Genomic DNA, 25,877 nt, shown 5'->3' on the forward strand with positions numbered 1-25,877 from the left:
GCACTAGGCCCTCTCCTCAACTTAAACAAGTCCAAAAGATACCTTAGTGCTAAAACCTTGACAGATATGGAGAGAAGCTGGTTATATTGGAGGCACACATAATGTATAAGAAATAGCAGGAAGCAATAGTTGCTGCAGATTCTTGGTTCCACTCATGTACCTGCATCCTTGTCATTGTCTTGAGTCTGTATGGGGCTCAGCCATTGAGAGGACCTGAAGATTGGCCCCACCTTCTGCCAGAGGCCAGGGAAAGACCTTTACTTGTCCGAAGCTTTGTAAACCTGTTTATGCCAGCAGGTCCCCATCCTCAGTGTGCCTCACTACACATATACTGTCCACACAGCTGAGTTTCAGGAAACGTTTAAGGTGAGTTGTGCTATGTTTACGCATGTTTGTGTTTGTTCTTTTCACACTGCTGTGTTCGTCAGTACGATGGCAGCATTCCATCCAGTCTGCTAACTTTCTACGCCTCCCTCCCAGCAAGTGGAGCTGCTATCAGTTTATGTGGTAAAAAGGAGAACAGCACATCACTCCCTTAAAAAGGCAAAATGAAACTAATTATCTGCAGAAAAAAGGGGCAGGAAGTAAAGTAAAGGGGAGAGGGAAATAATTAAGATCACACCTTGTCCTCCTCTTCACCCACTCAACCATTCCCTCACTCCTGCCCTCCTTCTGTATTCCTGCTTCTAGTGGCTCCCAACAGTTCATTTATGCCCCATACCGTCTTGAATGAAATTATGTAATTTACTGTTTAAGGAACTTGTCTTGGTTTCATTGTTATAGATTGTTGTTTTCTTCAGTTGTTTTTAATGTACAGCGTATTGATACCCTTCCAAGCGAGTGCACTGTATAAGGAAAAATAAAAGTAAAATAAAAATAAGCAGTTGATACTAGCAGAATATATGTGCATTGCATCATTGAGGCCTGTAACCTCCCTGATTTCTTTATAGGTTTTTAACTACTAGGGGAAAGTTTTCTTTTTGTTGCAACTTTTGTGAATGTCTCCGGATAACTTTGTTTGGATACACTTGTGTGAGAAAAAAAGTATGTTTCAAGTATTTTTACGTAAAACTAACAAAGTTATTCTACATGAGAAATTCCTCGCAGAAAACAGCTAGTGTTTTTCTTCTGCACAATGCCATTATACACACAAAATGTATACGAATGGTAAACATATATAAAGAATTCTGTATAATTTTTCCAGCTTGTTGCATTTTAATTAGACTGATGGTTCTCTAACTACTCGAGGAAAATTATTTTACGGTACAGTGAAAAACTTTGTATGAGTGAGCGTAAGCCTGGAAGTTTAGATAACTGAAAATGACAAAAAACAGCAACTTCGCAAAGTGACTGTTGTAGAACAGTTTATCATATCTCTAGCAACGACCTGGAAATGATCTAACCCGACCTGCAGATTGCTCTGCACCTAACTGAGAAGGGCACCAGTAAGATAGGCAATACTTTAAAGACGCCCACTCCCATAAGCAGAGTGGTTAAGTGACAATGCAGAATCTTGCCATAAAACAAGGACAGTGAAAAATGTATTTGTGTTTAGGCAGTAGTATTTACTTGTTCAGTACCTATTGTCCTAATGCCACTCGAAATCACATAAAGGGCTCTTCAGACCGAATAACTTTTTTTGTCTATGCTGTATCCTTAAATAACTTTTATTTTGTGTGTTATGTCTTGAATCCCAACCATTATCCACTATCAGTCACTAGATTTAATCTTGACAACACGTTTTCCTGGCTTATTCTAACTAGCTTTGGTATGTTTTTGTGTACTTTTTTTTATTTCCCGATTTTCTGCACACACTCACAGGCACATGAGGGCAGGTAGCCTAATCGTGCACCCTTATGGATAATCACATTGAATGACCATGGACAGCTGCTGTGCCAGACATCCACTTATACGTTTTCCATACGTTCTTTAAATGTAATTTACCTGTTATTATTGCAGTATTTGGCATTTGCTTCCTTCCCATAGCTGTCCCTTTCCTCACATGGAGCTAGAAGATGAAGTAAAACTCCAGTCTGTAAGAGTCCCGTCCATGTACATGTTTTCCATATGGCTTTTTAAAAGAAACCAGGCTTTGTATTAATACCTTGAAAGCTGTCCCTTCTGCCAGTCAGCCCAGATTGTATATTGCAGTTCCCACAAGGACTGTTTCGGCTCCCATGGGGAGTCAAGGAGGAGTAAACGGACTTATTTTGTCCCTGCCTTGCTGGCACCAGATCACTCACTTTGTGTCAGTGCCCGGGCAATATTGTACTGGTGGTGAGCTATTTTTAGAATAATACCGGGCAAATCTGAAACGGCCCTAAAGACTTTGTGCAAACTTTTTTACTGGCGCAAGCGTAATCTGAGGCAGACCCCAGTGAATGGGCTACTCCTAGCCCACGCAATTCCCTGTTTTCAATACGCTTATGCCAACCGCATAGCTTTCTCGCAGTGGTTATTGGTTCGATCAGAAACGTTTTATAGAAAGAGATGATGGTAGTAGAAGCAGGCTGTCTCCTTTCCCGGTTTTACGAGGCATAGTTATCAGGGCAGACCCGAGAAGGCCTACTACTTACACAGTTGAAGAAGGCTTGATGTTTACTGACAAGAATAAATACAATTGACAAGGGCGTCATGAGTAGGCCGCAGACTGCCTTGCTTAGATTCCTGGAATTTGACTGAGCGCCATTAATTTTCTGCCTTCAGTTTGTTTCATCTTCGCACTGACGATAGCAATAAACACATGGGAAAAGCGCGGCTGGACTGATAACAGCCTCGGCTATCAAGAGGCCCAGACCTTGAAGCAAGTTCAAAATGGCGTATCTTGTGTAAAGCTGCAGTTGTTTGTTGCAGCTATATTTCCATTGGGTGTCTTTATCGGGATGAGACTCAAAGAAACACAATCTGGAAAATGTGTATCACGAACCGTGACCAACGTTACCAAAGAAACCGCTCCAAAAATGTAGCCCGTCAAACAGTGAATGAATTTGCTACATGCTGTCCACGTGTTTGGAAAGAAATACAAAAAACGCACGCACTCTCTCTCTCACTCTCTCACGCACGCACTCACTCTTACTCACTCACACTACTCTCATCTCTTCTCTCTCTGTGATACGACCCAAACCTCAAATCACGTACCGTAAATGTCTATCAATGAAAGACAAACTAGTACACAGCTATCTGCAAAGCACTACTGTCCCGGCCTGGGTTGGCTTTCTTTCATGTGGACATTGTAAAGCATCTAAACATATTATAGTGATGTCTGATTTGTCTTACCCTGATACTGGTCTCAAATATCATTTAAAGAAATACATCGCATATCAGACAGAATATATGATATATGGCATTGTGTGCCCATGTCCTCACATGGCAGTACCATCTTTGCCGTTACAAAGAGAACCCTAGAGCAGTGTTTCCCAAACTGGGGGTCACCACGAGCAGATTTTTGGTGGGTCGACAAAGTCAAAGCAATAAACAAAGATGCCTTTAAATGATGTTTTTAATTTGTCACTTTTGCGTGATTCAAAGACAGTAGGTAAATTTAAGTAAGTAAGTACATTTTATTAGCATAGTTAATTAAAACCAACGCCAATTTAAAGCTCATCACATTGTTGGGCTAATAAACGCTCACAAACACTTTAGTAATAGTTAAAAACAGGCGATAAAAAAAAATAATGTAAAAGCAGACCCCAGTAGTATTTAATTATTGTGCTTCTAGACTACTCACTATCCCGGTGGCCCCGCCTAGCAGTCATAATGCTTAAAACTTGTCATTAAGAATGGTCCAAAAGTGGGGTCTTAAAGACAAGCCCTCGCTTCTAACCAAGTAGATACAATAACAGTACAACCTAATTAGCAATCCTAAAGCACCCACAAAATCAAAATATCTGGGGGCATAGTTTCCTTGTTCCTGAATTTTAAGTCTAAAATCTAAAAATACTTGATTACACCACATGGTGGATACTAACCCTACAACTACACTTTGATATGTCACCACCTGCTCAGTTTCCTATGATTAACCAAATAACTACCCATCCACAAACACCCAAGGGCTTTAGAAACAGCAGCACCCCTATCCATCCTGGCTTTCCGCTACCATTTCAGCAATATTTGATAGTTTTTAAAAAGTCTGCACCATAAACTTAGCCCCCGACAGGCAAGTGGAATTGAAGAGTCATTTAACCAGCTAATAACGGCTGACCTACATGAGCGTATACCTAGGGCAACAAAAATGTATTTCAAATGTGTTTTCCTTTGTTCGGCCAACGCCGGGCATGCACAAAAAACATGAACAAGTGACTCTTATTTGTACCGACAGAGACGAGAAGATTGAGTCCTGAACTGCTGCTTCCAGGAAGACGCCATGTCTTTAGTTTCAATCGTCCAAAAGCGCAGAAGCATGAATTGATATTTCAGCGATTGTGTGAAAAATGCTGATAAATATTCATGTGCTCGGAGTGCTTTATATGATGATAGTACGGTCCAGGCATGTCGTCTTTTGGCAAGCATGTTCTTGTCTGTTGTAAGCGACAGTAACCAAGTTGCAGCGCTTACCATGTGGTAGAACTCCGCTTTGCTCAAACTCGTGCCCCAGACGTTTTGCAGGCCCAGTTCATTTACAGAGCTGTTTAGATAGTTTCCCCATGAGCCTATAGTTTTGCAGCACTTTTGCTCCTCGATTTCACACCATCATAGATTGGTTATAGTTCAGTTCCTGTCTCTGCAGCTCTCTTACTCCAGCTGAGTTTTACATATGCGTTTTTGCTCTGAAATTTGTAGTTTTTTAATCCAAATTTTAGGCTACCTGAGCTAGTGAAACTGATTTTGGAATCTGGAACACTGTTTTCTAGACCTTTGTTTGTATTTGATTTAAAACTGCAGTTTCCTTGCCCATCATTGGTTCAGCCCCATATGTAACTGTTGGCATTAGCCGTGCTGACATTACAGAGAGCAGATGGTTGTATGATGGACGACTCATTTTTTTGTTTTAATATTTTAAACCCGTAAGTCAAGGATTGTGCCTTTGCTTGAGCAGCAACAAGCTGAGGTTTAAAGGTCAGGCTTTGTTTCACTGTGAAATCGAAGTATTTATATGCAGGAACGACCTCCACATGGTTCTCTTGATGAACCATGAGAAGGATTTAAATTTCGAGTCCACCAGTCTGACCCCTTTAGTTTAGTTCAATTCCAAACCTTGCTTGGCTATATAACCTTTGAGTGCATCGATGCTGTACTGCAGACCAATTGGAGTTTGAATAAGTAATTCTATGTCGTCTGCGTACCGTTACCATGCAATTGCTTCCTGAGCCAAAACGGGTGGGTGATTGTTTACCGGAGAAAGAGCATTGGCTAGGTCTGCTAGATATAAATTAAAAAACACAGGGGCTAAGACACATCCTTGCTTTAGAGCATTTAAAGTTTGAATTCTATTAGTAACCTGGCCTCCTCCAATTTTGACTTGTGCTCAAGTACCTGAATGTAGTTCCATCATTGCGTTCAACAGGTTACTGGGGAGACCCCAGCTTTTCAATTTTTCCCATAGGCAAGCTCTTGGGACTCAATCAAATGCAAAACAGGCAAATAGTTGGCTTTTCTTGAGCCTGGACTTTATGCCTAGCAAAGCCAAGGCAGTCAAGTTAGTTGCAGTCCCCATGCCTACTCTGAAACCAGTCTGACTTCGTGGTAGGAGTTGTCTCTCGTGTATCCAAACCTATAATTGTAACAGCAGACAGGATGCATAAAGCTTTGCTTCAAAATCAATCAAGGCTATTAGCCTGTAATTTAACGGAGAGGCAGGATTGCCAGTCTTATAAATTGGATGGAAGATGTTACCTTTCAAGGCATCTGGAAGCAGCTGGAAGCAGCTTAGTGCCGTGGAGATCGTTAAAAAGTAATAGGCCCAGTATGTTACATCACCTTTAAATAGTGTGTTAGGGATACTGCTCTGTCCTGCAGCTCCTTCCGTTTGTAGCTTGGTTATAATGCCTATTAGCTGCTCAATGTCTATGTCTGTGATAGCATTATCTTGATCAGAGTTGGGAAGGGAAGCTTCTGTTTTCAACTTTACTCTAAAGCCAAAGTCAGTCGAACTTGAGGTGCTACGAACTGAAGGCCGACGGTCCCCTCTCATCACCTTTTGGTCTGAGGAGGAATACAACACTGAGACAGGAAGCAGCATCAATGCCTGCATTGGAATGATGTTTTTTCCCATGTACCAGCCCATTTACCAGTTGCCAGAACTTTTAGTTGTTCTTCAGTTTATTAGACATCAGGAGCTTTGATCACAGATCTTCATAGTACTACCTTTTTCTGATGGATACAACTACCTGTGGATTCCTCACCTAATGAATTCTCCCCCATGCGTAGCATTCGGCGGGAACTTCTTTCCAGCTCTGCACGTCGGCGAGGACGTCAAAATTGCCCGACTCCACGCGGCTCTGCCTGACGTCATCGAGGCAATAAGAGGCCCTCGCCGGCGTACTGACATCAGTTCCCTTTTTTCCGTGCCTTCGATAACGGTTACTTTTCCAGCTACCTGTATCGTTTGCTGTTTGGAGGGATACTTTGTGTTTTTGTCGAAATGTCGGCCCCGAAGAAGTCAGGGTTCAAGCCTTGCAGGGAATGCGGAGGTCGAATGTCGGTTACTGACCCGCATAACGACTGTCTATGGTGCCTGAGCTCGGACCACGACGTCCAGGAATGTGGTTCATGCCAAAAAATTAACCCTAAAGCCTTGAAAGAACGTGAGGCTAAATTGTTTTTAGCAAAAGCTAAGAAGGAGAAAAAAAGGCACCATAGATCATCGTCAGGGAAGCCGAGTCACAAGAAGCGGCGTCATCGTGACTCCAGGCCTCGATCCAGAGGACGTTCAAAGTCGAGGTCTCCGTCTCCCCGACGCCGTAAGTCCTGGGAGGTCAGCCCGACGGTGTCTCCTCAACCGTTGACTCCGCAATCTTCTCCGTCGCTGTCGGTCTTTGAGGTGGTGGGGCCTCAGAATCATCATGCCTCTCCGGTGCATCCAGGCGCTCAGGATTCGAGTCCGGCGCCTGCTCCGGCTCCTCAAGACTACCCTGCCTTCCCAGCTCCAGGGACGGATCCGGCGGCATTTCTTAATGCCATGTTTACTATTTTTCAGAACATTGCCCCGGGAGGTGGTGCGCCGGCTGGCCCCACTGGTCCCTTGGCATTTAACTTAGGCATTCTGGCCCCGTACAGGCCAATGCCGTTTATGCCCTTCTGTCCGGCAGGAGACACTAGCCCGGTGCAGCCGTCGACGTCGAGAGAGAGGCCTTCGACGCCGGTGTCTGAGATGGAGGAGTCCCGAAACCGAATGGCGTCGATAGGTGCAGGTTGTGTGTCCACGGCGCCAATGGATCCATCTCCGGTGTCGGAAGGGTCTGGAGATCCTGTGATGACGCCTTCTCGGCACCACTCTCCGACGTCAGTACACTCTATGTCGACGCCGGGATTGGAGGCCAAATTGCGGTCCAGGAGAAAGGCTGGAGGAGAGAGAGTACTAGAGACAGCTCCTTGAGGAAGGGGAGATTGCGGAGCCCCAGAGTGAGTTTCAGGGGTTGGACACAGCCAGTGGACTGGATACTTCCCCGGAGTGGGTTCTGGCCTCGCCAGGGGAATATACTGAGGAAGCAGCCACGTTCCATTCTGTCATCAGGAAGGCTGCTGATTTCCTGGAACTCCCCCTTCCTATGGCACAGGTCAAAACCAATATCCTGACGGAGGTGCTTCATCCTGCCACGGCCATTGCGGATCCAGTGTTACCATTTAATGAAGCTCTCATGGATCCCATAGGAGAGGTGTGGAAGAAGCCGGTTTCTTAGTCAGCAGTGAGAAGGTCAGTGGCCAGACGGTATAGGTCGGCACCTGGAGACCCCGAATTTCTTTCGAAACATCCGTCTCCAGAGAGTCTGGTCGTGCAGGCGTCCTGTTCGTCACGGTCTGCTCCTGGCTCCTTCCCTGGTGTACCATCTGACAGGGAGTCCAAGCGCATGGAGCAGTTGGCCAAGAAGGTTTTCTCCTCGTGCAGCATGGCATTGAAATCAGCTAATGTTACGTGTATCCTAGGCAGATACATTCACGCAATAATGGATGTGGCAAAGGCAGCGTTACCGGACATGCCCCAAGACTTGCCTGGACTTCTCTAGGATGACCAGTCAGCGGCAACTCAGGTCATACAGTCGGGGCTGGACACCACAGACTCTGTTGCTAGAGCCATGGGAACCTCCATCGCCACCAGGCGTCATGCTTGGTTGCGCACATCTGGGTTCTCATCGGATGTTCAAGCCACGCTCCTAGACTTGCCTTTTGATGGAGCTAAATTATTTGGCACTAAAGCTGACTCTGTGTTAGAGTGCTTTAAGAAGTGTAGGGCCACTGCTAAATCCTTGGGCCTGCAGGCTCCTTCGACCCCTTTTAGGTCCTTTAGGCGGCTGCAAGTTTTTGGACGAGGGGCTTCCTTTTGTGGGAGATCACAGCAGGCAGGCCAACAGTCTTCAAGCCTCCCTTATAGGTCATTTAGGGGGCGGGTAGGGTCCGCCCTAGAGGGGCCACCCAGCAGCAGAACCCTTCCTCTTCCTCTTCCTCTTCCTCAGGGGGGATGCAACAGGGGAAGCAGCCCTAGTCCTCTCACCATCGCGTCCCATGTCTCTCCGGTAGTGGGAAGGTTTTCTCTTTTTCTTCCCATGTGGGAGTCGATAACATCCGATTCCTGGGTCATCAGCGTGGTAAAGAAAGGCTATGCCTTTCCCTTTTGGGAGATTCCACCTCCCTTCCCTCCCCGTCCTTCCTTTTGTTCAGAAGATCATCTCCTGTTGCTAGAACAGGAGGTTCTGTCCCTATTGTCAAAAGGTGCAGTGGAGTTGGTTCCCGAGCAGGAGAGGGGTCTGGGATGTTATTCAAGGTACTTTCTGATCCCCAAAAAGGATGGTCGTTTGAGACCTATCCTGGACCTGAGGATTTTGAATTGGTTCCTCAAGCAGGAGAAATTCAAAATGCTGACAGGTACTTATGGCGTTGAACAAGGAGGATTGGATTGTGTCTGTCGACTTGCAGGATGCTTATTTCCATATTCCCATTCTCAATTCACACAGGAAGTATCTCCGTTTTGTGGTAGGGTCGCAACACTACCAGTTTGCGGTCCTTCCTTTTGGTCTTACTTTCCTCCCCAAGGTAGTGACTCTGTTTCATTTGGGACAGTCCATCACTCTCTCGACATTCTACCCTCCTCCGCATCCATCTAAGGAGGAGAAGAGGCTCCATCGACTGGACCCAAGGAGGGCTCTCAGCTTTTACATAGACAGGATGAGAGAGTTCCGCTTGGACGACAAACTCTTTGTCGGATACGTGGGGAAGCGGAACGGGAAGGCCGTCCACAAACGAACTCTACCCAGGAGTGTCGTTCTTTGTATTAAGATATGTTATTCATTGGTGAAGAAGGATCCTCCTGAGGGGATAAGAGCTCATTCCACCAGGGCTAAATCGACCACATCGGCCCTGGCTAGAGGTGTTCCAGTGGCGGACATTTGTATGGCAGCAACCTGGTCTTCCCTCCACACCTTTGTAAAGCATTATTGCTTAGATTCAGAGGTGAGGAGGGATGGCCATTTTGCGCGGTCTGTGCTGCAGGAGTTCTTGGTATGACCAGACGGACACCCTTCTCCGAGGTGGTACTGCTTTGGGACTCTATTCATTAGGTGAGGAATCCACAGGTAGTTGTATCCATCAGAAGAGCAAGTTACTTACCTTCGGTAATGCTTTTTCTGGTGGATACACCAGCTACCTGTGGATTCCTCACGGTCCCTCCCGCCTCCCCGTTGTCTGTCTGGTCATACCGAGAATTCCTTGGGTATGTGTATTTCATTCTTTCTGCATTATGAGGTTATGCATTCATATATATATTTGTATATATTTTCTATTTGTAAGTTTTGATATTTGTTCATGATTGTGCAGAACTTTTACGAACGTGCATTGGTATCGTTACTGTTATTGGCTTTTTCTTTTTCTATAAATGTTTCTTGGATATATATATGAAGTGTTTGGAATGTCAATGTTTATCTATTCGTCTCAAAGGCACGTAAAAAATGGCGTAAACTGATGTCAGTACGCCGGCGAGGGTCTCTTATTGCCTCGATGACGTCAGGCGGAGCCGCTTGGAGTCGGGCAATTGTGACGTCCTCGCCGACTTGCAGAGCTGCGAAGAAGTTTCAGTCGAATGCTACGCATGGGGGAGAATTCATTAGGTGAGGAATCCACAGGTAGCTAGTGTATCCACCAGAAAAAGCGTTACCGAAGGTAAGTAACTTGCTCTTTTCATCCAGCAGTCTTTCTTATATTGTGATCTCAATTTAAGGAGCTTTGTTTTGTCGGGGTTCTTATTCCTTCATGCCTGCTTTGACAGTTTTTTGTCTCACGTGAGATTAGATTTTTTAATTTACACAGAGATCTGTTACACCATGGATGCTGTTCGGTAACACCTTTCAGATATTTATTTACAGCAACTACAGAGCTTGAGATAGGGATTTTATTAGGAAGGTTGTTCAGTAATGAATCGCAAAGGTGCTTCCATGGCTTAACCCGTGCTCCTGAACACAATGCAGTTTGTTTCTGATTCTCAAGTTCTCTGTTAAGCTCTTTGAGTGACCCTGCTCAGCGATACACTTCTTCCATCACTTTCTCAATGCCATGCCCCTGCCATTTTAACTTCTTTGTACTATAGGTCATCGCAGCGGCGATGATGATGTTTGTGGTTGTTAGTCGCTTCCATACCCATCTTAATTGTATGGCTTGTGGAAAAAGATCGCTCTCTAGACATGCATAAGTATTGTAGGCGGCAACTAGTGGCAGTGCTGCTTCATTTATTAACGTGAACTCAATTGTTGATTTCATTGAACCCTTTGAAAATGTTACTGGTGAAGGAGATTCTCCCCCTAAGTGGGTCATCAAGCGACGGAGGCCAAGATTTTCAAACCTGTTGTTCAGGTGTAAGCCATGGTGTTTTTGTCTCTTTTTTGTATAGGCTTTGCTCAAGTCAACATTAAAGTCACCGGACACAATATGAATGGCCTCCTTGTACTGCCTCATCTACATTTTGAGGATGTTTAACAGTGTTTCCATGTTTTTTCTGTTTTGCTCTTTGTTCGGGTGAGTGTGCACATTGGTTAATAGCAGTGGTGTATTAGCACTGTCTAGCTCTTGAGGTTCCAACTTAATTGGCAGCAGCCAGTCTATTCCGAGATCGATTTGTTTGATGGCCCAATTAGTTTTGGTTGAACATAATGTAGTGAGGCCACCTTATGAATTACCAAATTTGTTGGGTCTTGACTGCAGGATTATGCCTGCCGACATAGCCTGAGATTTGGATAGGCTCCATACACCAGGTTTCCTGAAGCATGATGATATCAAATTTCTGTAGGAACGTCAACACCTCCGCGTCTGTTACCATTTGTTTCATACCATGGCAATTCCAAGATTATATGTAGAGGCTATCCTCTAGGGCAGTTTCCCGTATAGATCTTACATCAGGGCCAATTGTTGCTGTGGACCATAAGGGATTGCTGCTCTGCCTGATTCCAAATCGGAGACCTGCCAATAAATACTTGATGGCTACTCCAGTGATAAAGCAAACTTTGATTCCTTACTATAGTTAAATTTTCTTGCCTGCGTGGAGCCGCCTCCACTCTAGCTGCTCCTTTCATTACTGAGGCCCCCCTCACAATTCCTGGGAGCAAGGGGCTAGGATATCAACATGGTTCTTGTCTTTGTAACGTAATGCCCCATGATCTAAAGGTGTACTGGTATGCCAGGATTTGGGCGGCGGTGGCTGGAGAGGCCCAGGATGTAGGTGTTGCCTCTTAGTCCCTGTTATTAGGGTGTGGAACAAACTCCACTGTCTGCAGATCAGTCGTAGTGATATGGGCTAGGAGATGAATTTTATTTAGGAGCTTGATGATTGTTTATCTATTGAACATATCAAAGGCCCCTTTTGAATTGTACCGGGGGATAAAGAGGAGTTTGTAATCAATCAAAGCCTCAGTTTCTTGTAAGGGTTGACCTCCTGGTGGGCTTATTGGTGTCTGCAGTTTGAGATTAGTATCAATCCTTGTGTATTGTTTCTTGCAGTATTCTGCATGGATTTTGCCTATAGAAGATGTTGTGAGGCCTGACAATGCTTAATTACTGCAGGAGTTTGGTTGTTTTCCCTATAATCGAAGGCTTCCCACCCAAAGTTGCCCCTTTGGCTCCCGTGTTAGGATCCACATCCGGGAGGCTGTTTGTCGTGACCTTCCGCTGAACTAGGTTTCCACTCCGGCAGCTGTGCGAAGTGACTGGTTTCGGTGAGATGGTTGACTTCTGCATGGAGAAACGGCTTGTGTTGGGTTATCCTGGTTAACCTTTTGCGTAGTCATCTTCTGCGTGAGGTATATGCTGCTATCCGCCAAGTCTCCTTCGTCTTTCCCCTCAGGGTCTTTGTCCTGTGTGCTAATGGACTTTGCAAATGACTTCTAGATACTATTTTGCTGAGCCATCTGGCCTTCTTTCAAGCTTTCCTTTGTCGTTTGCTACTGAGGTGTTTGAAGCTTCTCCCACAATCCCTTCCTTGACGGGACTTGTTGCTTAAGTGTTGGAGTCTTTGCTACACCCAGATGAGCTCTGGTTTTCCTCCTGCTGGGAAAAGCAAGAAGCCTGTGAATTTTTCATTTTCACCGTCAGTGTCATTTTCAATGTAATTATCGTGCACAGACCCTTCCCTCTTACAAACCCCATCCTGAGATCTGCGGGCCTGTGCCCTGACTTCTGTCAAGATGTAATTTAGAATTTCAATGGTCTTGGGTGAGTTGTCTCCTGTAGAAGCACATTGACATAACACTTGCTGATTGTAAGAATGGGTCGGAGCCCTTCTTATCAGGTTGTTCAGCCCTTGAAGCTTCTTGTCGATACTCTCAATATGCACTGCCAAGACGTTAAGTAGGTCTACCTGAGTTTCCTGTTTGTTTGCTTGATAATAAATCGCTGCCTACATTGCTTCCATGGTTGATAGGAGGGCCTGCCAAGTGGTCCCAGCCCTCCCGGAAGCTGACCGGTCCTCATTGAGTTTAACTTCCAAAGAAGGATCCTCTGGGACTTTTGCCTCCTCCAGAAAGCCCACCACAGTGCCTGTTGCCTGATCCTGCTTGGCTAGGACACTAGGGCGCGTGAGTTGGAGTAGGGGTATGCCTCCATCTCCGCCAATGACATGCTGCTACTGGTAATACACAGTTTCAGAATATCTGTTGGATTTTCCGAATGCTGCTCCCCTCCTTGCATAGTGTTGGCATTGGACGGTTGGGCCGCATTAGTGGATCCCTCACAAGCCACCAGCTCAGTTGAAGAAACAGTGGCGCAAGTGTCAGAGAGATCAATTAAAGGTGGATCATGCATCATTATGTAATTGCTGATACTCCCCCGCGGTGATTGCAGTAATAGCTGTAATTGCGGTACATGTGGAGTCTGTAGAGGGGAGTTCTGGCTCCAGTTATTCCAGTTGCTAAGATTTAAAGTGGAGAAGGAGTCCTGTTGGTTACCAGTGTGTACTTCTGCCATAGTTATTACGTTAGGGGCGCTTGGGGTGCTGCTGTGGAAGATTTCCCTATCATGAAGTGGCCTCTCCATCGCTGCAAAAGTTGCCCCAGTAGCAGCATCCATATGCAGTGAAACTGACTGTGTGCCATTGAGAGCTGGGATGGTCTTGAGAGCTGGGATGGACTTGTCTGCCGGCTTAGTTAACAGAAAGTCAGTGATTTTTGTATCCCTATTTCTTGAGATGTACATCTAATTTACTTGAGGTGTTGACAGGTTTTTTGGCTGCTGTTGAGTTGGTGGAAGGTTTCCACTCATTAGAGTCACTTGGTTCGACCATTAGGTCTGTTGGTCCCGGGGAGCTTTGCCTTAACCTCTTTGCCGCCTTTCTCCTCCCCCGAGTTAGTGTCATCCTTGCTTCTCTGCTCCTTTTGCTAGTAGTTGGTGGTTGGACGACCAAGCTAGAGTTGAGTGCCTGTGCCTGCGATGAGGTGATGAGGTGCTTGGCAGCTTTCTTTTAGGCACAAGCCGCACCGGTCCAACAACGGCCGCTTCTGTGCAAAACGGTGGTTGCAGCCTAAAGCCCTGAAGTAGCTTGTACCCTCAATAAATGTCCCTGGCTGTGAGGTATGGTACTCTGCAGCTGCTTGTTGTTGCGTGCACCACCTCCTAGTCTGTGTTAGGCATATGCTGTGCCGTGCTGGTGCGAATTGATGCTTGGTGCTTGACTCACTCACTTCTAGCTGGGTGGTTTGGTGAAGTTCCTGGATGCCTAGATCTCTGGACTCAAGCCTCTGGATCTCTGTGTCCGGGAAGGAGTAGGGCACCATCAGCTCCACCACGTCCAAGCAACTGGGGTCTCAGTGTTGACCTGCAAGCCCCCTACCTTACTGCTTCCCTGCTGGCTCCACGTGTTGCCCGGGTCCAAAAACCGCGCTGCTGTTTAACTGGCCCACTGGCTGGGGCGTGGTCAGCGATTGACTGAGGGTGAGAAGGGGCTTGAGCACCTGATCACCATGATCCCTGACCCCCAAACCCTTGCGCTGCCACCTCACCTTCAACTCCCCTCGATGAGCTGGGTGAGGGCCTTGGGGCACAAGCTCCTCCTGTTGCCTGCCCATTCGCAGTAGCACCGGACCGGACAGGGTCGAAACTAGATGCTGTGGGATGCTGGTGCACAGCTTGCAGCTCCGGTTGGGCGAACTGGGCTGGGGGGGCCAGGTCGGGTCAAGTCAGCCAGGAATGAGGCGCGATGAGGCTGGCAGCACCGTGCGACTGGTTCCGCTCCCCTGCACCTCACCTTGCCTGGCGTGTCACGGTGTGTGCTCTGTTTCTCGATCCTTAGCCGTGCTCCACTTGCCACTGGCGTCCAAACGTTCTGCGCCACTCTCCTCAACAAAGCAACATTGGATCACTAGCACAATTTAGAGACATAGGGCAAATGTCAGGCTGCTTTATTCTATGAACATGGGGATTGGTGATTACTTTTCTTTCTCTGGGTGCAAAATGAGAGGAATTTTTAAAGTGAATTATGTGACAATGTAAGATGTTGGCCTTTGCAATACACAATACAATGTAAATACATGTAAATGAACTGTATGCATCCAGCAGTTAGGAAAGTAAAAATGAAGTACGTTGTTGTGTAATTCTGAAGTGTGCTGGCAACGAATTTAATACGATTAAAACAAATCAAGACATTTGGTGACGCACAATTGATAAATGTCCACAAAACCCAATTTCCACACATTATCATTTGTGTGCTATATAGTTTGTCGGTGCAGATTTAGTGGCCATTTCAATGGTAAATGCGCTAACACAATGCTTAGTTGCATAAAAAATCGTCTCACCTCATGTCCATTAAAGATAGGTGGATTACAAAAGTTTGTGGTTCTAAAAAGTTTGAGAATCACTTTCCTAGAGCATATTAGTCATAAATTACCAGTATCCAAATTATAGCACTGCTAAGCACTTTCATGAGCATCATAACTGTTAATGGACCAGGCTGAGATATTTTGGGATAGAGCATGTCTCCAAGGACATTAGAGGTGGTGACAGAACATTAAAACTAAGAACACTTCAATCCTGTTGGAAAATTGATGCAAATACTATTATCCTGTTTGGCATTAATTGTGATAAGGAACTATTGGTGCGTTTATAACGCTGTTGAAAGAATTATATGGAGGCGCTTGAATGAAGTGTTCACGCTTTGTACATTATATAATATTTTAACTGTTGTTATTTCTTTTGCACTCTAGGGGCCAGATGTAGCAAGGTCCGAGATTGCGACTCGGAAATTGCAAGTGGGTGCGACTCGCAATTTCCGAGTCGCAATCTCGGATGCAGAACGGTGTCTCAGACACCGTCTGCAACTCACTATGGGGTCGCAAAGACCCACCTCATCAATATTCATGAGGTGGGTCGCATTTTGCGACCCCATAGCGAGTCCCTGCACTCACAGGGATGGTGGCCTGCTGGAGACAGCAGACCTCCATGTCTGTGACTGCTTTTTTAACAAAGCAGTTTTTTTTTGTTTGTATTGCAGCCCGTTTTCCTTAAAGGAAAACGAGTTGCAATACAAAAAAAAAATGAAACCATTTGGTTTCATTTTTTCAGAGTAGGCAGTGGTCCATTGGACTACTGTCTGCTCTGAAAAAATATTTTTAGCGACATTCACAAAGGGGAAACTTCCCCTTTGTGAATGAGTTACCACCCACTTCAAGTGGGTGTTAACTGCGAATTGCTTTGCGACCGCTTTCGCGGTCACAAAGCAATTCTGCATCGCGGTGCGAGTCGCAAATAGGAAGGGAACACCCCTTCCTATTTGCGAGTCGCATTCACATTTTGCGAGTCGGTACCGACTCGCAAAATGTGAATGAGCATCGCGATGGCCATTTTGCATGGCGCAAACTGCGATTTTCGCAGTTTGCGCCATGCAAAACGGTTCCTACATCTGGCCCTAGATCTCTTGTGTATGATGTAAATTTCTTGTCGTTTTACAGGGATGACCGAATCTCCTTTGCAATTATTATTTTCTCAAGGCACAACAAGATTTATTTTGGACTTGAGACATTGAAATGTATTCATAGAAGTGGGTCTATAGTCACAGTCAGATCGTACCTATTTTGTTGGGAAATTGGGCTGAGGGGAAATCATTTGCTTTTGTATGGTGCAGAAATTGCACATGAACATCGTAGGAGAGGAATTGACGATCCCTACCTCGTTAGGATGGGCTACTATAGTTGGGATTGCCAGTGTTACTTTTACCCACGTCGTCCGTCCCCCCTTCTGTGGATAATGTCTACTTCCTGAGGCTTCTATAGCCTTGATGTTTAGTCATTCCCCTTGCCCACCCCCTTTTGTTACGTTGTTGGGTGGCTAATTGTATTTTAAAACAGAGCGTTCTTATGTGTATGTGGCGTTTTCTTGTATGATTATCCCTTATGATTGTCTGTCTGGGTGTAATCACGGACTGTGAAGCTGTAGTCTGTTTTCACTTTTGGGTATATATGGTGATTTCCTGTGACAAATGTAATCATGTGATCAAGACCGCGAACGTTGAAACGCATCATGACTTTTGACATGAACTGAATGAAATAAGGATATTGATGTTTTGCAACCGTGGAGTGACCTTTCCTGGTATAGCCTATTGATAAACTTGGATACAGTGTTTCTATTTAGAGCAGGCAGCTGGCAATCCTATGAGTTTATATATGTGTGTGTGTGTGTGTGTGTGTGTGTTTGTATATATATATATATATATATATATATATATATATATATATATATATATATATATATATGTTCGATGGCATGTGTAGCTGCAGATACACATGCTGTGCACATCCCACCATCTGGTGTGGGCTCGGAGTGTTACAAGTTGTTTTTCTTCGAAGAAGTCTTTTCGAGTCACGAGACCGAGGGACTCCTCCCATTTCGACTCCATTGCGCATGGGCGTCGACTCCATCTTAGATTGTTTTTTTTCCGCCATCGGGTTCGGACGTGTTCCTTTTCGCTCCGTGTTTCGGGTCGGAAAGTTAGTTAGAATCTCGGAAAAATCGTTGGTATTGTTTGCGTTCGGTATCGGGTTAGTTACAACAGATCGACACCGAATTAAGAAGAGCTCCGGTGGCCCTTTGGGGTTTTTTCGATCCCCGGCGGGGCCTGGTCGGCCCGGCCACGTGTCTCTTCAAGGCTGATGGAACGGACCCCATTCCGCTTCTGTCCAAAATGCCATAACAAGTATCCATATACAGATCAACATCTGGTCTGTAACTTGTGTTTGTCACCAGAACACAAGGAGGATACTTGTGAGGCCTGTCAAGCGTTTCGGTCCAGGAACACACTCAGGGACCGAAGAGCAAGAAGACTGCAAATGGCGTAGGCGCCGACAGAACAAGGGCGTTTCGAGGAGGAGGAAGAAACATTCTCCAACCAGGATTCGGACTCTGAGGAGATCGATCTCGAAGAAACGCCGAAAACCGTGAGTAAGACGTCGAAACAAAGAACTCACGAGAAGACCGCTAAAGCCCAGGGGACGCCACCGCCAACAGGCCATGGCTTAACCCGAAAAATAGGTGACCGTTCATCGGCACCGAAAAAGGGCGAGCTGGTGTCGAAGTCATCCGACTCCGGTCGAGATACCGGCACACAGCAATCTCGGGCCCGAGATAGTGGCTCAGAGAAGATTCGGCACCGAGACAGCGGCACCGAAACGGGTCGGCACCGAGAGAGCACGACGCCGAAAGTAAAGAAGGTTTCGTCGGAGCCGAAAAAAGCAGCCGAAAAGGTTTCGGTACCGAAACAGCCGGCCTCGGAACCGAAAACAAGTTCCTACACTGAGGAACAAGGACTGTCCACACAAATGAAGACACATAGATTTGGACAGGAATTAGAGACAATAGAGCCAGATCACACACAAAGACGGCTCTTTATTCAAAAAGATACAGGGAAGATCAGCACTCTTCCTCCAGTCAAAATTAAACGCAAGCTTGCCTTCCAAGACAAGGACAAACAGCCACACCTAAAGGTGGCTAAACAAGTAACACCGCCACCATCCCCACATCACTCTCCGCAACCATCACCGGTAGCCACTCCACCAATGATGCAATCCCCAACTCATACAGGAATGAGTCAAGATGACCCTGACGCATGGGACCTTTATGACGCACCAGTGTCAGATAATAGTCCGGAATGCTATCCAGCTAGACCATCGCCACCAGAGGATAGTACAGGCTACGCACAGGTGGTGTCAAGAGCAGCGGCATTTCATAATGTCAGCCTTCATTCAGAGCCCACTGAAGACGACTTTCTTTTTAATACACTGTCGTCCACACACAGCCAATATCAGAGTCTTCCTATGCTACCCGGAATGCTAAAACACTCCAAACAAGTGTTTGAGGAGCCTGTTAAAGGGAGAGCCATTACTCCAAGAGTAGATAAAAAATATAAACCGCCACCAACAGACCCACTGTACATTACACAACAGCTAACACCAGACTCTGTTGTAGTGGGAGCAGCGTGCAAAAGAGCCAACTCTCATACTTCAGGAGATGCACCACCTCCAGATAAAGAGAGTCGAAAATTCGATGCTGCAGGCAAAAGGGTGGCGGCACAGGCAGCAAACCAGTGGCGTATTGCAAATTTGCAAGCTTTGTTAGCCAGATATGATAGGACCCATTGGGATGAGATGCAACACTTTATTGAACATTTACCCAAAGAGTTCCAAAAAAGAGCGCAGCAAGTAGTAGAAGAAGGACAGAGTATCTCCAATAATCAGATACGGGCAGCAATGGATGCTGCAGACACAGCTGCTAGAACTGTCAACACAGCAGTAACAATAAGGAGACATGCATGGCTGCGTACATCAGGATTTAAACCAGAGATACAGCAAGCTGTGCTGAATATGCCATTCAATGGACAGCAGTTGTTTGGGCCGGAGGTGGACACTGCGATCGAAAAACTTAAGAAAGACACTGACACGGCCAAAGCCATGGGCGCACTCTACTCCCCACAGAGCAGAGGCACATTTTGAAAGACATAGTTTCGAGGGGGGTTTCGAGGGCAAACCACAGAAGCCACAACCTCACAAACAAAGCCCACTTACCAGAGCCAGTATCAGCGGGGAGGTTTTCGGGGACAATATAGAGGGGGACAATTTCAAAGGAATAGAGGAAAGTTCCAAAGTCCCAAAACTCCTCCAAACAAACAGTGACTTTAAGGTCACAAATCCCCAACACATAACACCTGTGGGGGGGAGACTAACCAAGTTTTACAAACATTGGGAGGAAATAACAACAGACACTTGGGTCTTAGGAATTATCCAGCATGGTTATTGCATAGAATTTCTCAAATTCCCTCCAAACGTCCCACCGAAAACACACAATATGTCAAAACAACATATAGATCCTCTAGGACTAGAAGTTCAGGCATTGCTACAGAAAGAAGCAATAGAATTAGTACCAAAACAACAAATAAACACAGGAGTTTACTCCCTGTACTTTCTGATACCCAAAAAAGACAACAGTCTGAGACCTATACTAGATCTCAGAACATTAAATACCTACATCAAATCAGATCACTTTCACATGGTTACATTACAAGACGTAATCCCACTGCTCAAACAACAAGACTACATGACAACACTAGACCTAAAGGATGCATATTTCCATATACCAATACATCCTTCACACAGAAAGTACCTAAGGTTTGTTTTCCAAGGGATACATTACCAATTCAAAGTGTTGCCATTCGGAATAACAACTGCACCAAGAGTTTTTACAAAATGCCTAGCAGTAGTAGCTGCACATATCAGAAGGCAGCAAATACATGTGTTCCCGTACCTAGACGATTGGTTAATCAAAACCAACACGCTAAGACGGTGTTCACAACATACAAGATATGTCATAGAAATCCTCCACAAACTAGGTTTCTCAATCAACTACACAAAGTCACACCTTCTGCCGTGTCAAACACAGCAATACTTAGGAGTGACAATCAACACAGCAAAAGGGATTGCCACTCCAAGTCCACAAAGAGTTCACACATTTCACAATGTAATACAGACCATGTATCTAAAACAAAAGATACAAGTCAAACTGGTGATGAAACTACTAGGCATGATGTCTTCATGCATAGCCATTGTCCCAAACGCAAGGTTGCACATGCGGCCCTTACAACAGTGCCTAGCATCACAGTGGTCACAAGCACAGGGTCAGCTTCTAGATCTGGTGTTGATAGACCGCCAAACATACATCTCGCTTCAATGGTGGAACCGTATAAATTTAAACCAAGGGCGGCCTTTCCAAGACCCAGTGCCACAATACATAATAACAACAGATGCTTCCATGATAGGGTGGGGAGCACACCTCAATCAACACAGCATCGAAGGACATTGGGACATATAGCAAAAACAGTTTCACATAAATCACTTAGAACTGTTAGCGGTATTTCTAGCGCTCAAAGCATTTCAACCCATAATAAGCCACAAACACATTCTTGTCAAAACAGACAACATGACAACAATGTATTACCTAAACAAACAGGGAGGGACACACTCGACACAGTTGTGTCTCCTAACTCAGAAAATATGGCATTGGGCGATTCACAACCACATTCGCCTAATAGCACAATTTATTCCAGGAATTCAGAACCAGTTAGCAGACAATCTCTCTCGGGATCACCAACAGATCCACGAATGGGAGATTCACCCCCAAATACTAAACACTTACTTCCAAATTTGGGGAACACCACAAATAGATCTATTTGCAACAAAGGAAAACTCAAAATGCCAAAACTTCGCATCCAGGTACCCACAAGATCAGTCTCAGGGCAATGCATTATGGATGAGCTGGTCAGGGATATTTGCTTACGCTTTTCCCCCTCTCCCACTCCTTCCATATCTAGTAAACAAATTGAGTAAAAACAAACTCAAACTCATACTAATAGCACCGACATGGGCAAGACAACCTTGGTACACAACACTACCAGACCTCTCAGTAGTACCTCATGTCAAACTACCAAACAGACCAGATCTGTTAACACAACACAAACAACAGATCAGACATCCAAATCCAGCATCGCTGAATCTAGCAATTTGGCTCCTGAAATCCTAGAATTCGGACACTTACACCTCACACAAGAATGTATGGAGGTCATAACACAAGCTAGGAAACCTACCACTAGACACTGCTATGCACATAAGTGGAAAAGATTTGTTTATTACTGCCATAATAATCAAATTCAACCCTTACACGCATCTGCCAAAGATATAGTAGGATACTTACTACAATTGCAAAAGTCAAAGCTAGCTTTCTCTTCAATAAAGATGCATCTTACCTCAATTTCAGCTTACCTGCAAATTACGCACTCAACTTCATTATTTAGGATACCAGTCATAAAAGCATTTATGGAAGGCCTAAAGAGGATTATACCACCAAGAACACCACCAGTTCCTTCATGGAACCTCAACATTGTCTTAACACGACTCATGGGTCCACCTTATGAGCCCATGTACTCTTGTGAAATGCAATACTTAACATGGAAAGTTGCATTTTTGATTGCCATCACATCTCTAAGAAGAGTGAGTGAAATTCAAGCATTTACCATACAAGAACCATGTATTCAAATACACAAGCATAAAGTAGTTCTACGGACAAATCCAAATTTTTTACCAAAAGTGATCTCACCGTTCCACTTGAATCAAACGGTAGAATTACCAGTGTTCTTCCCACAGCCAGATTCTGTAGCTGAAAGAGCACTGCATACATTAGACATCAAAAGAGCGCTAATGTACTACATTGACAGGACAAAACTAATTCGAAAAACAAAACAACTATTTATTGCTTTCCAAAAACCTCATACAGGGAATCCAATTTCTAAACAAGGCATTGCTAGATGGATAGTTAAGTGTATTCAAACCTGCTATCTTAAAACAAAGAGAGAGCTGCCTATTACACCAAAGGCACACTCAACCAGAAAGAAAGGTGCTACCATGGCCTTTCTAGGAAATATTCCAATGAATGAAATATGTAAGGCAGCAACATGGTCTACGCCTCATACATTTACCAAACACTACTGTGTAGATGTGTTAACTGCACAACAGGCCACAGTAGGTCAAGCTGTACTACGAACATTATTTCAAACAACTTCAACTCCTACAGGCTAAACCACCGCTTTTGGGGAGATAACTGCTTACTAGTCTATGCACAGAATGTGTATCTGCAGCTACACATGCCATCGAACGGAAAATGTCACTTACCCAGTGTACATCTGTTCGTGGCATTAGTCGCTGCAGATTCACATGCGCCCACCCGCCTCCCCGGGAGCCTGTAGCCGTTTAGAAGTTGATCTTGAACATTTGTAAATTTGTAAATATATTACTTTAAACTTCATTATGTACATACGTATTCACTCCATTGCATGGGCACTATTACTAGCATACACAACTCCTACCTCACCCTCTGCGGGGAAAACAATCTAAGATGGAGTTGACGCCCATGCGCAATGGAGTCGAAATGGGAGGAGTCCCTCGGTCTCGTGACTCGAAAAGACTTCTTTGAAGAAAAACAACTTGTAACACTCCGAGCCCAACACCAGATGGCAGGATGTGCACAGCATGTGAATCTGCAGCGACTAATGCCACGAACAGATGTACACTGGGTAAGTGACATTTTCCATATATATATAGATAAAATTATATTATTACGAACATGTTTATATGCTCCCTCTAAGATAAGAAAATCAGCCATAATTGGTAGAAAATCATTTAGGGAGCTAAACCTATCTCACAGTCTGCCTTGGACTATTTGATGTTTGTACACCATTTATTCTGTGGGCCTGGGGATGGTGCCCTCCCACAGGGCCCTCCTTCCACATCTCGGATGACATTTGGTACCAAAACATCCCTCATATTCCTCCTTAACTATCCCTTATATTCCCCCATAACCATTCTAGGAATACATTGACTCAGAAAGGAACATGGGCTTACTAAGTGAGTTAAGAACCAACAGCAACAGGGCATACATTTCCTGGCCAACAGAGGCCAATTACTTCCTTGTTTGAGGGTAGAAAGGTCATGGTAATTTATTGAACGCCACTGGCAAGCACCCGCAGTGGTCATCATTGACTAATTAGGGACTTGCCCCGGATGAAATCGGTCAGTAAGGGTAACATGTGTGCCACCCCTCACCTCCTCACTAACCACTGGTTTAAAATGTCCACATGCCTTCTACAGTAGCCCTCCTTGAAGACATCAAATGCGCTGAACCATTATGATTTCTTCCTGAGAGGGAGGGCGAGAATAGAATAACGTTCCATCTCATATAAGTGACTTCTGATCTGGAAAATATAATTTCTCTTTCGAGCATGAGTAAGTAGATTTAGGATGCATGTCACACAGCTTCCATTAAACCACTTTGGCTTGTTACCTTGGAGAATGTGTGTATTTGTATTTCTGGTTTTAACCTTTCAGCCCCCCAGTGCAAGGTAAACCAAAATAATGAACTTGACTTAATATTAGTTTCTTAACATTCACAGTTTTGCACAGATTCTCTCAATAACCACCCCTTATGGCATTGAGAGTGAACATAAGGAGTGGAAAGTAGCCTCCCATAAAGAGGGTGTTCAAAGTCTAAAACCTGTACTAACTCACTCAAGAGCTCTAGAAAAGAGTTGCTGATTTGCTGACATTTAACTCTGACAATGCATCTCCACCTACAACATATTGTATTATATTGTACTTCAGCATCTATATAGCGCTTACTACCACCATGTGGGGCACTGAAGAGATTACCTGCATGGGCAGCAAGTGTTTGATACTATGTGGGAAGGGGTGACCACCGAGGTGTGGTTATCGTATTCTGGGAGTCAGTGCTTAGCAGTATGTTGAATGATGAGGTGGATAGACTCTCAAATTAGGGTTTCCAGTAAGCTGGCAGCCTTTAGCTGCTCTGCATGCACATTTATGGTATGTCTACTTAGCTGGTCACTACACTGGGTTATCCAACTCAAAATGTTGTTTGTAGTTTTGGTCCTGAGTTGACATGTTTGTAGGGAGAAAAAAAAGATCTGCTGGGTTATTATCATCCCATATCGGAGTGTCATTATGAGATGTAAAAAGCGGTCACAGTGTCAAGTTATTTTAGAAGTGCAGTGGTGCACTAGACTAAAGTGTTCTGATTGACTAACAGTATGTGATAGATCTCTACAGCTATTCCATGCTTGGTCTTTTGGTGATGGCTGGTACAGTACTGGTGATGAAAATGCCCTGTAGAAGATATGTCTTATGTTGGTGTAATAAGGATGTTACAGTTAGCTGATGGGTGTGATGTTATAATTAATAGTGTTGGGCTAGAAATGTTATATATGAATTGACATAACTATATAATACCCAGGTGAACCATAGGTCAGATCTTTATTGCTGTATATAAAAAATAGTTATTCCCTATCTGTATGTTGTAAACTAAAGATTGGACTTGAAGGTGCAACTGTCTTTATGGAGTTCCAGAGCTTGGCGGCTTGTTCTGAGAAAGCTGTGCCTCTTATGGATTACTGTGTTTTCCAATGCCCTGCAGATTTCAAACTTTGGATAAAACCACAGTTTCCCCACTTTTCTGTGAGGGACCATTCCGGAACCTGTGGAGATCCACAAAAGTTTTACTTCCCAGTTGTCCTGTACTTCTCCCGATGAAAATGGTACACTACGTGTGTGGCTTGGTCTGTCTATTTTAAAAGTGTGAAATAAGTATCCATGCTCATCTTTATATCTATTTAAGCTAATACACCAAAAATGTTGAGTATCTTTTTGCTTCAAAATGAATTGTATTTCAGTTGATAAGTGCAATTTCTTTAACAACCTCAATAAATAGAAAGGAAAAAAAAAAATGTTTTTGTTTGCAAGCTGAAAATATTTGAAAACATTGTTTTATAACTATTTTGTGTAATTATGCCCAGTCTACAAATTGAAATGTTATTGGATAGTAGGCATAGTGGCATACTTGACTGATAATTTAGCTGTGAATGCTTAGCCTAATAGTATGCTGAAAAACTTATTTCATGCCCAACAACCAGCTTTAGTGTTTGTTTCCCTGTTAACATGATAATGCAGCTCTACCTGAATTAGGAACACCGGAAATCAGGCATTGGGGTTATTAACTCAGTAGTTTTGTTGTCTCTGCTACCGAATGGCAGCAATATACTATCTGTGAATATACCAGAAATAATGTAGTTAATGATGTACATGAAAGCACACTTGTATGATTCTAATCAAATCTGATAATTGAAGTAATTGTAAAATATTTGATTCAGT

At 44.5% G+C, this 25,877-nt stretch overlaps 1 protein-coding gene across 2 annotated transcripts in view; it reads left to right on the forward strand.

Annotated features, from left to right (window-relative positions):
• The window catches only part of SLC1A4 (solute carrier family 1 member 4), a 190,171-nt gene that overhangs the window by 50,945 nt on the left and 113,349 nt on the right, over positions 1-25,877 (forward strand). The gene's annotated exons all lie outside the window — the stretch shown is intronic.

Source organism: Pleurodeles waltl, chromosome 5 (genome assembly GCF_031143425.1).
Source record: "Pleurodeles waltl isolate 20211129_DDA chromosome 5, aPleWal1.hap1.20221129, whole genome shotgun sequence".
In the NCBI taxonomy this organism is placed as follows: Eukaryota; Metazoa; Chordata; class Amphibia; order Caudata; family Salamandridae; genus Pleurodeles; species Pleurodeles waltl.